The sequence below is a fragment of the Schistocerca americana genome, chromosome X, assembly GCF_021461395.2.
Source record: "Schistocerca americana isolate TAMUIC-IGC-003095 chromosome X, iqSchAmer2.1, whole genome shotgun sequence".
NCBI lineage: Eukaryota > Metazoa > Arthropoda > Insecta > Orthoptera > Acrididae > Schistocerca > Schistocerca americana.
Window position 1 is genome coordinate 918311875 of NC_060130.1, and position 12152 is coordinate 918324026.

The 12152-nt window shown below is 42.1% G+C and overlaps 1 long non-coding RNA gene across 2 annotated transcripts in view; it reads left to right on the forward strand.

Annotated features, from left to right (window-relative positions):
* Window positions 1-204: 204 nt before the first annotated feature.
* LOC124556694 overlaps window positions 205-12152 on the forward strand; it is an 88364-nt gene continuing 76416 nt past the window's right edge. For both annotated transcript variants that reach the window (XR_006968661.1, XR_006968662.1), the window contains exons 1-4: window positions 205-309; window positions 9558-9689; window positions 9773-9942; window positions 10497-10853. This is a non-coding gene — a long non-coding RNA (uncharacterized LOC124556694). The remainder of the gene's footprint in view (window positions 310-9557; window positions 9690-9772; window positions 9943-10496; window positions 10854-12152) is intronic.

Sequence of the window (12152 nt, forward strand, 5' to 3'; positions counted from 1 at the left end):
GCCAACCCTTGTTAGGCTCGATTAAAGTGACCTCAGTGTCGAGTGGATGCCGGCCGCTGACAAAACTAAAATGGCGAGGGAGGCTGGAGCAGTGGCGTGACAATTCTGCCAACTGGCGTGAGAGCGCCAGATTGGAGCATTATCCTATCACCAGCTGGAGGGTGCCGGCGGGAAGTGCAGTTAGTGTCGTTATTGAATAGAAGGGCCGCGGGAGCGCAGGAGGGCGCGCCGGCACTTCACTGTGGGCCATGGAACGACCTGCAACCATCATGCTTCTCGTCCTGCAGCTCTGCGCTGCCCTTGTTCACAGTTAAGTCCCACATTCTACTCACAATTTAGTTTTTAAGGTGAAATTTCTGACTGACGCATGTTCCGACGTTAAGCGGTATGATATTGGAAATTTGCCTGATACGTGTTTACATGAGACGAGACATCAACAGAATAATACTAAATCTACAATTCTTAGTCTCTTCCAGCATGCTGGATAGCACTGGGCAACAACTTACTACGATCCAACGAAATAACAAAGTTGTCAGAGTTGCACAGAAGTTTGTTTTTGTTTAAATGGCGACCATGCAGCGCTAGACCATCGTATGCAAATAGTACCTTGCACCTGGTCACCCATACAAGCAATATAGCCAGTGTACAAACATTATAATGTTATGGTATGACTTATGTGGATGTTTTGATAATGGACTGAAGTCCGAAACTGGTCGCCAGTTGAATAAAAACCAAGTTCTGTGCAATTTGTTCGGTTTTGTAATTTCAATGTACAATTCTTACTCTACCTAGCTCACCTGTACATAATTTGTAAAAGTTGTCCATAGCAATAAATTTACCCTAAGTGTGAAATTGTTGATGTGCAAAGACATTACCCCAAGACAGTTTCAGAAATACCAGCGTCAGTAATTAATTCTAAGCGAAACTGTGCAATATGAGAAGGTAAATAGATACCTCCTTATTACTCACTTTTAATTTAATTGCGGCACAGTTGCAGCCTAAGATGCGATTTTCTCCACAAGTGCAACAGCCCTTCCCTTACAATAATTCATTGCCTGGTATTAACATTTTCTGCTTTGGTTAAGTATGAGCTATGTCGTCTTTATCTGTGACAGTCAGTTACAGATAATGCCATTCTTCACTCGACAGTGTTTCGGGACTTTTTTTTTTACGAAGAACGATATTTCATTTGGGAACCTGCCTAACATTTTCAGGCAAATGTCGTACCGGTCTTGGACGGCTCACCTGAAGTTTTCTGGCAGATTCCTAGCTAAAATATCGTGCGTTGCAGGAAACAAGTATCGACTTCACTCCTGGAAATGTTATCACCGTGAAAATTTCAAGATTCGTAATAAGGTTACTGATCGAAATCTGGGTAAAAATAACAAGAAAATCTTCAGGGCATTCGTGGATTGTGTTTTCATTTATAAATGTCAAATATTTTCGGTTAAAATAAAGTTACCTTTGTTTTTATAACTGTTAAGTGAGAACTGAAGGAAGTGACCGAACCATCTTTCAACGTATGAAGATAGACCATTATATTATGTGTGACATTCTATGTGTCCCACTGAGAGGGGTCGCTGACATGCGGAAAGAAGTCAAGAATTTAATTTAATTGTAATGCAGGGTCATGAACGATTATAGAATTAAAATGCTAATGTTAATTTATTATAAACTGCAACACCAGCTTTTAAGAGATCCTGTAAAGACACTATTCAGTGGAGAGGAAGGCGTTGCCCAAAAGAAAGGTCAAGACTTCGGCGTTAATCTCGACTACATATTTCATGCACTCTGACAGGGTGTACCCAAATATCTGACTCCGTTCTACGCAAATATAAAACCTCTGAAAACTTTTGAAAACTTTATTTGATCCTAGTATTATATTCACACCTTGATCTATTTTTTAAGAAAAGAGAATATTGATAACGAAGAAGAATATTAATGATTATACGTATTGTGAAACGGTTGCCAGAATAACAAGTTAACTGAAGAAGTCTCTGCAGTATGATCTTAAAGTAATACCAACTGTAATTCTTTCAGCATCCTTCTATATTCTGTTAATATTATTGTTGTATGTCAGCTTTGACAGTGGCAGAATATAATTTTCTTTTTGATATTCAAATATTGGCTGCCGAAACGTGTTATCTACTGCTACACTGCAGAACGATAAATATACCTCCATATCAACAGATTTTCATGCATTATTAATCAGCCGCATGTGTGCTACTTCTTGACTCTGTGGACGAAGAAATCGGGTAGAGTTGCTGATTTCCGAACTTCTGCACGCTGTTTCAGCGAGACACCACACCTTTGATGCTAACTGATGAGACGTTGAGGTCAGCGACCGCAAAGGTGATAATTTAAGTCAGCGGGCTATATGCAGGCATCCTTTCTCGTCATTATCACCATCATCATCAACAACAACGGCAGCAGTAAATTAAACTCGACACTCTAGTGCATGGTCAGGTAACACAATACCATTTTCTAATAGAATTACACTTAAAGACATCTGGCATGCAAGTCGTCAACTGGAAAGATTTATAGCAGGCCATGCGCTGACAGAAAAAATTATATGATATCGGTCTGCACAGATACCTCTGCCCGCTTAGAAGAGTTGCCGATAACGAAAGGATCACAGGTTCGTACCTGCCATTTTTTCATGTTCTGCAAGTACTTCGATTTTGTAATGTTCTGTGGTTTCTCATGATGACCGCATTGTATAATGCAAATAATGTTCCCATATTACTTCCGTCAGCCGGACTGCTAGCGTTGGCTGCGTTCCAAAGAAAATACTTGGATATTTGAAGAATAATAAATGAAGATTAACTACGGTACGTAAAGTGTTGACTAGCAAACTGTATTAGACTGGGAGTCAGATACTTGTCTACTGGATATTTTGGTCAACGAAAGGAAATGACACATTCGCCATGACTTTAATGATACACTACTGGCCATTAAAATTGCTGGTCCCGAGTTCGAGTCTCGGTTCGGCACACAGTTTCAATCTGCCAGGAAGTTTCACATCAGCGCACACTCCGCTGCAGAGTGAAAATCTCATTCTGGAAACATCCCCCATGCTGTGGCTAAGCCATGTCTCCGCAGTATCCTTTCTTTCAGGGGAGCTAGTTCTGCTAGGTTCGCAGGAGAGCTTCTGTAAAGTTTGGAAGGTAGGAGACGAGGTACTGACAGAAGTAAAGCTGTGAGGGCGGGGCGTGAGTCGTGCTTGGGTAGCTCAGTTGGTAGAGCACTTGCTCGCGAAAGGCAAAGGTCCCGAGATCGAGTCTCGGTCCGGCACACAGTATTAATCTGTCAGGAAGTTTCATATCAGCGCACACTCCACTGCAGAGTGAAAATCTCGTTCTCGTTCATGTTTCTCCGACAAATCTGCTCACGTATCACACCACTGTTGCCGCTCTGAAAGTCACTTTATTTCTTGCACACTCACAGCCACACCACTGCCACGGTGGCTCGCCGCCTGCGCGTGTTCTCCCCGTCAGCTTCACTGCTATTGGCGGCACGGAACCGCTGTCGGTAGGCAGATAGACGACGGTTGTGCTCGCAGTCTCCCCAGATGTACTCGCGGACTCTAACTCTGCAGTCGGGACTGACAGCCAACCCCTTACTGCAACTGCTACCAAACTGCACCTGTACCGATTAATCTGGTTGCGGATGCGAGATATCACTCGCCACCCACAGTCGCTGCCGTACTAGGTCCTCCTACGTCGCCCACGCAGTCCACACTGTGTCGTGCTGTCGTAACGGGCGAAACGATATAGTTTTCACCCTTCCAGATACAGTCTCCGGTTCGTTGCTGTTTGCGACAAATTTTCGTAATGTGTAAGACTTGTAATGATTCGTTGATTTGATAATGTTAAGACCGTGTTGTCGGCAGCCGCAAGTGGTCATACAACACCGGAATCCGTGCTTCTCCGTTTCATAATCATATCTTCCTCAAATTAGTGGGCTGCAGTTCCTTTTTGTGAACCAAAAGCAATAAAAAAGTCCTGGACGTAAAGTGCATATCAAAACTGGTGGACTGTAACTGGGAATTTTTTGAAAAACAATAAAAATTGTTGCTAATCGTTTATCGTCCCTCTGTTAATATCTGTGCATCCGTCAACACGTAAATTACCTTTCATTTGCGGCCCTCTTGCCAGTTCAGTAATTAATCACACACTAGACGTTTAGAGGAGAGTGAAGCCTACACCAGTCTTAACATTCCTAACATACCACAGTCAGCCAGCGAAGATGTTGTACGTCACAAACACACGAACGCGTTTCTCCATTACTAGTTGTTAATACTCTTCAAAGTTTCTTTGTACTACTTGGCTACGGATATTTACTAGGATTTAGGAAATCTGGAGTCTATTAGCAGCAAATTTTACTGATGACTCATGAAAGTAGCAATTCCCTGCATTATTCTCGGCCAACGAGAGTATGTACTTTGTCTCCAATGACGCCTTTACAAATATTCATTTTCTTCCCCTTATTTAGTATGGTACGGCCTGTGAACAGCCTCGAAAATCACCGTTGTTGATTTATTCACGCACGATGTCTTGCAAACAGCACAGGAAATTGCAACAGTAGATTAATTTTTTTCCTAGGTTTCCTAAGACGTTCGACATTGTACCACACTGTCAACTAATAAATAAGATTCGATCATAAGGAATCTGTTCACAGATATGTGTTTCACTCGATGAAGTTTTGACTACTAGAGCCTAGTACGTTGTACTAGCTTACTAATGGTCAACAGAAACGAAAGAAAGATCGCATGTGTCCCAAGGAAGCGTGATAAGACAGCTAATGGTCTCAGTGTATATACAAATTCTATCAAATACAATCAACAGAAATATCAGAGTGTTCGCTGACGACACTGCTGTCAACAGTAAAGCAACGTCATTGGATGATGGTAAGGAAGGATTGAAGGCTCGATTTTAACTCCCCGTCGACGTCGAGGTCATTAGAAACGGAGCACCAGCTCGGAATGCTTCGAGGATGGCGAAGAAATTAGGCCGTGCCCTTCCCAAGAAACCATCCTGACATTTAACCGGAGTGATTTAGGGAAATCACAGAAAACCTAAATCTGGATGGCCAGACACGGATTTGAACCGTCGTCCTCCAGAATGCGAGTACAGCGTGCAAACTATTGTGCCACCTCGCTCGATGATGAGCGTAAGGAGACGGAGAAAGATTTGTAAAAATTTTCCCCAATGTGCAATGAATGGTTCCTCTCCATAAATAAGGATAAATGAAGAGTACCTCCTATTGCTTTTGTCCCACACCGGCTCAGTGCCGGCCGGCATGGTTGTTAACGGATGTGACATAATTAGTTATGGCGTGACTGGATAACTTTTCTGTTACACCTCCCCCCCCCCCCCCCCTCCCGGACGGAATATACGTATCCCAACTGTCTGCAAGTAGTGCTATTCATGTGACTGTGAGTGAAAGTTTCCCAAATGTTAGTGAAAGGTGTAACTGAGACAGGACTTGGCTAACAGTCCGATATTCACCTAGTGGGATGTGGGATATCGCCTATAAACTGCATTGGGGCTGGCACATCGTCTCTTGTCCTTAACCCACCGGGCGGATTCGATCCCTGACTAATGCATCTCCCCATCCCAGTAGCGGCGCTTTTACACGCACGTCTATTGGGGCGGGTGGGTAAATGTGAGAGTACATCCATAATAAAGATAAATAACCTGGTAGTATTCGATTACTAGACTAAAGGTAAACATCTTGGTCACATCACAGTGTTTAAATACATTACTGGCCATTAAAATTGCTACACAAAGAAGAAATGCAGATGACAAACGAGTATTCATTGGACAAATACATTATACTGCAACTGACATGTGATTGCATTTTCACGCAATTTGGGTGCATAGATCCTGAGAAATCAGTACCCAGAACAACCACCTCTGGCCGTAATAACGGCCTTGATACGCCTGGGCATTGAGTCAGACAGAGCTTGGATGGAGTGTACAGGTACAGCTGCCCATGCAGCTTCAACACGATACCACAGTTCATCAAGAGTAGTGGCTGGCGTATTGTGACGAGCCAGTTGCTCGGCCACTATTGACCAAACGTTTTCAATTGGTGATAGATCTGGAGAACGTGCTGGTCAGGGCAGCAGTCGAACATTTTCTGTATCCAGAAAGGCCCGTACAGGACCTGCAACATGCGGTCGTGCGTTATCCTGCTAAAGTGTAGGATCTCGCAGGGATCGAATGGTGGGTAGAGCCACGGGTCGTAATACATCTGAAATGTAACGTCCACTGTTCAAAGTGCCGTCAATGCGAACAAGAGGTGACCGAGACGTGTAACAAATGGCACCCCATACCATCACGCCGGGTGATACGCCAGATGACGAATACACGCTTCCAATGTGCATTCACCGCGATGTCGCCAAACACGGATGCGACCATCACGATGCTGCTGTAAACAGAACCTGGATTCATCCGAAAAAATGACGTTTTGCCATTCGTGCACCCAGGTTCGTCGTTGAGTACACCATCGCAGGTGCTCCTGTCTGTCATGCAGCGTCAAAGGTAACCGCAGCCATGGTCTCCGAGCTGATAGTCCATGCTGCTGCAAACGTCGTCGAACTGTTCGTGCAGATGGTTGTTGTCTTGCAAACGTCCCCATCTGTTGACTCAGGAATCGAGACGTGGCGGCACGATCCTTTACAGCCATGCGGATAAGATGCCTGTCATCTCGACTGCTAGTGATACGAGGCCGTCGGGATCTAACACGGCGTGCCGTATTATCCTCCTGAACCCACCGATTCCATATTCTGCTAGCAGTCATTGGGTCTCGACCAACTCGAGCAGCAATGTCGCGATACGATAAACCGCAATAGTGATAGGCTACAATCCGACCTTTATCGAAGTCGGAAACGTGATGGTACGCATTTCTCCTCCTTACACGAGGCATCACAACAATGTTTCACCAGGCACCGCCGGTCAACTGTGTATGAGAAATCGGTTGGAAACTTTCCTCATGTCAGCACGCTGTAGGTGTCGCCACCGGCGCCAACCTTGTGTAAATGCTCTGAAAAGCTAATAATTTGCATATCATAGCATCTTCATCCTGTCGGTTAAATTTCGCGTCTGTAGCACGTCATCTTCGTGGTGTAGCAATTTTAATGGCCAGTAGTGTATGTAAGGGCTAGGGATAATACTTTGAAGCTATATGAAGTGGGACAAACACGTAAAATATTTAGTAGAGGAGGTGAATAGAAGACTCTGATATATTGGAAGCGTTCTGGGAATGTGGTGTATTTCTGTAACGGAACCCACTTACGAGTCGTAAGAACGACTAATTTCAGAGAATTATTGCAGCATGTGGATCCCGTATCTATTAAGTGTGGCATAAGACACAGAACAAATTCGGATCCATGCTGCTAGGTTCACAGCAGACCGATAAAGTACACATGAAAGAACCTGAATGGGAATCTCAGGAAGGAACGAGATGTTGCTCCCGTGAAACTTAACTGGGTAAATTTGGAGAATCTGTATTAGATGGAGGCTGGTCGACAGTTCTGCTGTCGCCGTCGTAATTCTCAGACAAAGATCATGAAAATAACATGAGGGAAATTAGGACACGTACAAAGACATTTAGAGAGTAATTTTTCCGCAGCACAATACGGGAATGCAAGTGGACATAAAATCGCGGTTTTACAGAGTACCGTCCGCCATGGACCGTGTAGTGGTTTGCGGAATATACATGGTATTCAAAGTCTTTGTATCAAACGTCTGGCGGTGACAAATCACGTCACAGAGAACGACTTCTGTTAGAGAAAAGATGTTTGCCGGCGCTTCCTTGAGAGGCGTCAGGACGTAGGCACTCTGTGACGTGAGTAGGAATTGCGTGTTGCCTATAATCCAGTCAAAAATGGTTCAAATGGCTCTAAGCACTATGGGACCTAACATCTTAGGTCATCAGTCCCCTAGACTTAGAACTAATTAAACCTAACTAACCTAAGGACAGCACACATATCCATGCCCGAGGCATCATTCGAACCTGCGATCGTAGCAGCAGCGCGGTTCCGGACTTAAGCGCCTAGAACCGCTCGGTCACAAATGCCGGCGATATAATCCAGTCATCGGCTACACTTGAATGGGTAGTGGGTCGAGCAAAATTGAAGCTACTGGTTCACTTCTAAAATATCCCATTGATAAGGTTTTCGTGTTGAAAATCGCTCTTTCACTTTACTGGAGTAGGGAGTATGCAGGTGCTGCACACCTGATATGTACACACTACTAGTTCTGTGTAGACCTAGGACTGATGAGGTCATTGAAAAGACACCTAGAGTCCCCGGCAGCGTCAGCAGACATTTTGTTTCGAACAAAAGAGTTTCTGAGGGCGTGATCTTTCCCACGTAGAGCCGGCCACGGTGGCCGAGCGGTTCTAGGCACTTCAGTCTGGAATCACGCGACTGCTTCGGTCGCAGGTTCGATTCCTGCCTCGGGCATGGATGTGTGTGATGTCCTTGGGTTAGTTAGGTTTAAGTTAGGTTTAAGTTCTAGAGTACTGATGACCTCAGATGTTTTGTTCCATACTGCTCAGAGCCATTTGAACCATTTTTTTCCCTCGTAGACGTTTGATGCATAAACTTTGAAACAAACTACAAATGTTTATCTGCACTCTCATCTGATTAGCTGCTAAACAGACTCCTGCCATCCTGCATCAGACACGTTAATCACTAGTCTCGGCACTGTGATATGCTAACACAAAATATTCTCATCATTTTTGCAACCCCAAAAACCATTACTATTCTGATTCCAAGAAGAGATCGCCATCATACCCCTACCAAACACGAGCGATGTCTGATATTTACCCATCTTTTCAAACTTTAATTCAGCATCATTTTCTCGAAGGCTGGTTTGAACATCCACGTTGGCATGCTTCACCTAAAGACTGTATCTTCTCGCCATCCGAATATTTATTAATAAAGTAACCCTGCTAGTTACATAGCCAACAAGAATTTGGTTCGGATCGAGACCTTTCAGTGGAAAAACATACATATCACTATTGCTCCAAGGCCCTTCTTCCTCCTCGAGGATATTATGAGCTGAAGGCATTGACCTAAATACCTGCTATCAGTGAGGAAACATCTTTACATCGCCATTAATACCCAATTATTTTTGTTGTTGTTTTGGTCTTCAGTCTAAAGACTGGTTTGATGCAGCTGTTCACATTAGACTGTTCGATGCAGGAGTCTTCGTCTCTGCATAACTACTGAATCCTGCATCCATTTGAACCATCTTGCTGTAATCATGTCCGCCTCCTAAAACTTCTCTTCATTAGCAAACTGACTATTCCATGATGCAACAAAATGAGTCCAAACAAATCATCCCCTCTTTGGGCACTATTTTTAGTACCTGCAATATCTTAACTGCACCCACTGCATGACCTGTAATTTCCCTATACGTATTTGCTATATTAATCACTGTCTTTTGCCTCCTTTTCGAGCCTTCAATTGGTACATTATCATGTTTCTTCCACCTACACTCTTGTACATTAGCAGCATATTTATTGTTGGCCATTTCTTTCAGGAGCACTGCACGCCGGCAATTTCAGTAACATTACATCAACTGGGCTGTTAGGTGGCCTGGCCTTCCTGCTTCAGACATAGTCAAGTCTCCATAATGTGACTTTTACAGGCATCTGTTCATTTTTCATCACTGGTGAGTCTTTATATTTTTCTATCCAAACATGTGTTTATTCCATATAGTTTTCCTCTGCGGGCTTATTTCAGCTCCTTTTTTAGGTCCATACCCATAGCTCACAGTGCTCATGTATACTGCCTGCATCTGCTACCCATAGGAATTTTTGAAGTTGTCTCTTGTAACCATCAAATTTAGATTTTTCTGGCAATTTGAATGCCATCCGAATGTTGGGAGACCATACATTTTAACGAAGCAATCTTAAATTAGTTATGTGAGTAATTTTTACCTTATCTTTCTGGTTGACTGCCCTATTTTTACCATTATTATACCTTGTAATCCATGTTATATTTTTCATAGTTGTATGCACTTGTGGATGCAATTAAATCATCACAAAACCAATTCTGTATGACCCTGTAATAAAGGAGCTGCTAGCAGCTAATATGACTACCAAAAAGTTTTTTAGAAGATTTAAGTGGCATTTAAATTTTTTTTAAATATTTTGTCATGCATCTAAGCTGTGGATGCCCAAACCTTTAAATCGTAATATCCAAAAGAGAAAACATTATATCTGTATATTGCCCTATATAATGCGCTTTGTTCTCCAGGTGATGAGTGATGTGTCAGGGGAGTATCTTATCAGTACATTGTAATTTAATGGGTGCTGCCATTAGTAATATCCACACTTAATGGTTAATTGTTGTTATATAAATGTACAATATTAACAGTTTCACTACATTAAAAAACATACAATCATCTTTGTAATTTATTTCCTGTTGCCTGTACAACCACTGAAATTCTAGATTTTGCATATTTTGTTTTAAACAGAGCAAAGCTGGAAATCTTGACACTTGTTGATATTGCATCAGCGTGCAAGTCGCCCAATGTGGTGTCGACTGAATTAAGACTTGCACTTGGCGGCCAAACTTCCCGGATAGGGGCCTCCCGGCCAACGATGCCATACGCTCATTTCATTTTATTCCTGAGACACACAATTCAGCCACTTACATTAGAGCAGTTATGGAAAATACAAGTGAAACAAATGGATGCTATGTTCTCACACAAGATACTGATGTCTGGAGACAGTCAGTGCACGGAATTCGAGATTTAGACCTTACGATTTGTGACTACCCTGGTACCAAGGCAGCTAACTACCTATGCTCCTGCCACACAAGACGATGACTGGTACGTACAGTAGTATAAAAACTAATTAAGTAGCTTCATTAATTACCTGCATTATTAAATGTTTGTAGTGAAGGACATTCAGGAAGTATATGCCATGAAATAAATCCTGTTTATCTAATGAGTTTTACATTTTTGTGGCTTAGGTTTTGTTCATCTCATGATGTACACCTGAAAACCACTTGGTTCATGTGAAGGAAACATGTTAAAAATTTGTATTATATTTGCTGTAATATACGTAATATAACACCAAAATGATATTTCTGTGAATAAACACCTAGGCCTATTTGTACATAGTTGGATAATTAATCAATTTGATCCAGTTTAAATTTATGAATTCATTCACTGAGGAATAACATTCCTGCACCAGTGGCTTGGGTAGCTTTATTTGCAGTGGGCCTAATTTAATTTGCATTAAAATGCTCCCTTTCAAATTTATTATAAATCATCCTACTCATACAGAGTGGAGCAAGGATATACAGTTTGAGATAGTCCATGGGCTGCATTAAACTTTCGTTGTTTCCTATATCATTAATTTATAGGACAGCAGTTCTTACATTGTCAGATGGTGAAGTTCCTGTTTCCCTCTTTATTATATTCAACAACAAAAAAATTAACAATTCATAAATAGTTGATGGTATACAGATATCAGAAACATTTAACGAGCACTTTTTAACTGTCGCTTCTCAAATAGGTTGCAGTGGTGAACTAAGTGAAGCTGCAGATAACCTGAAACTTTATCTCCCTGAAATTTCTAATGATATAAATGTATCACCCATAACTGTCAATGAAATCAAAAAAAATAAGTCACTCATTAAATAGTAAAAGATCTTCAGGTATAGATAACATATCTAGCAAGCTGTTAAAAGCCTGCAGTAATGAAGTAAGTGTAGTATTGGTCTCATTTGCAATACATCCCTTTGTGAAGGAGTTGTTTCAGAGAGGATGAAATATGCCATTGTGAGACCTCTTTACAAGTCCGGCAATGCTACAGATGTCACAAATTATAGTCCTGTCACTTTATTAACAACATTTTCAAAGGTTCTTGAAAAACTGTATAATAGTATTATGGCCCACCTAGATAACCATAATATTATTAAAAAGTAGAACGTCTGGTTTTCAAAATGGGGTTTCAAGAGAGCGAGCCATATACTCATTCACAAATTATATCTTGGAGTCTATCAACAGTAGGAAGTCACCAGTTGGGGTTTTCTGTGACCTTTCCAAGGCTTTTGATTGTGTAAACCACAAGATACTGTTAGAGAAGGCTTATCATTATCAAATCAAAGAGCCTATAGGTAA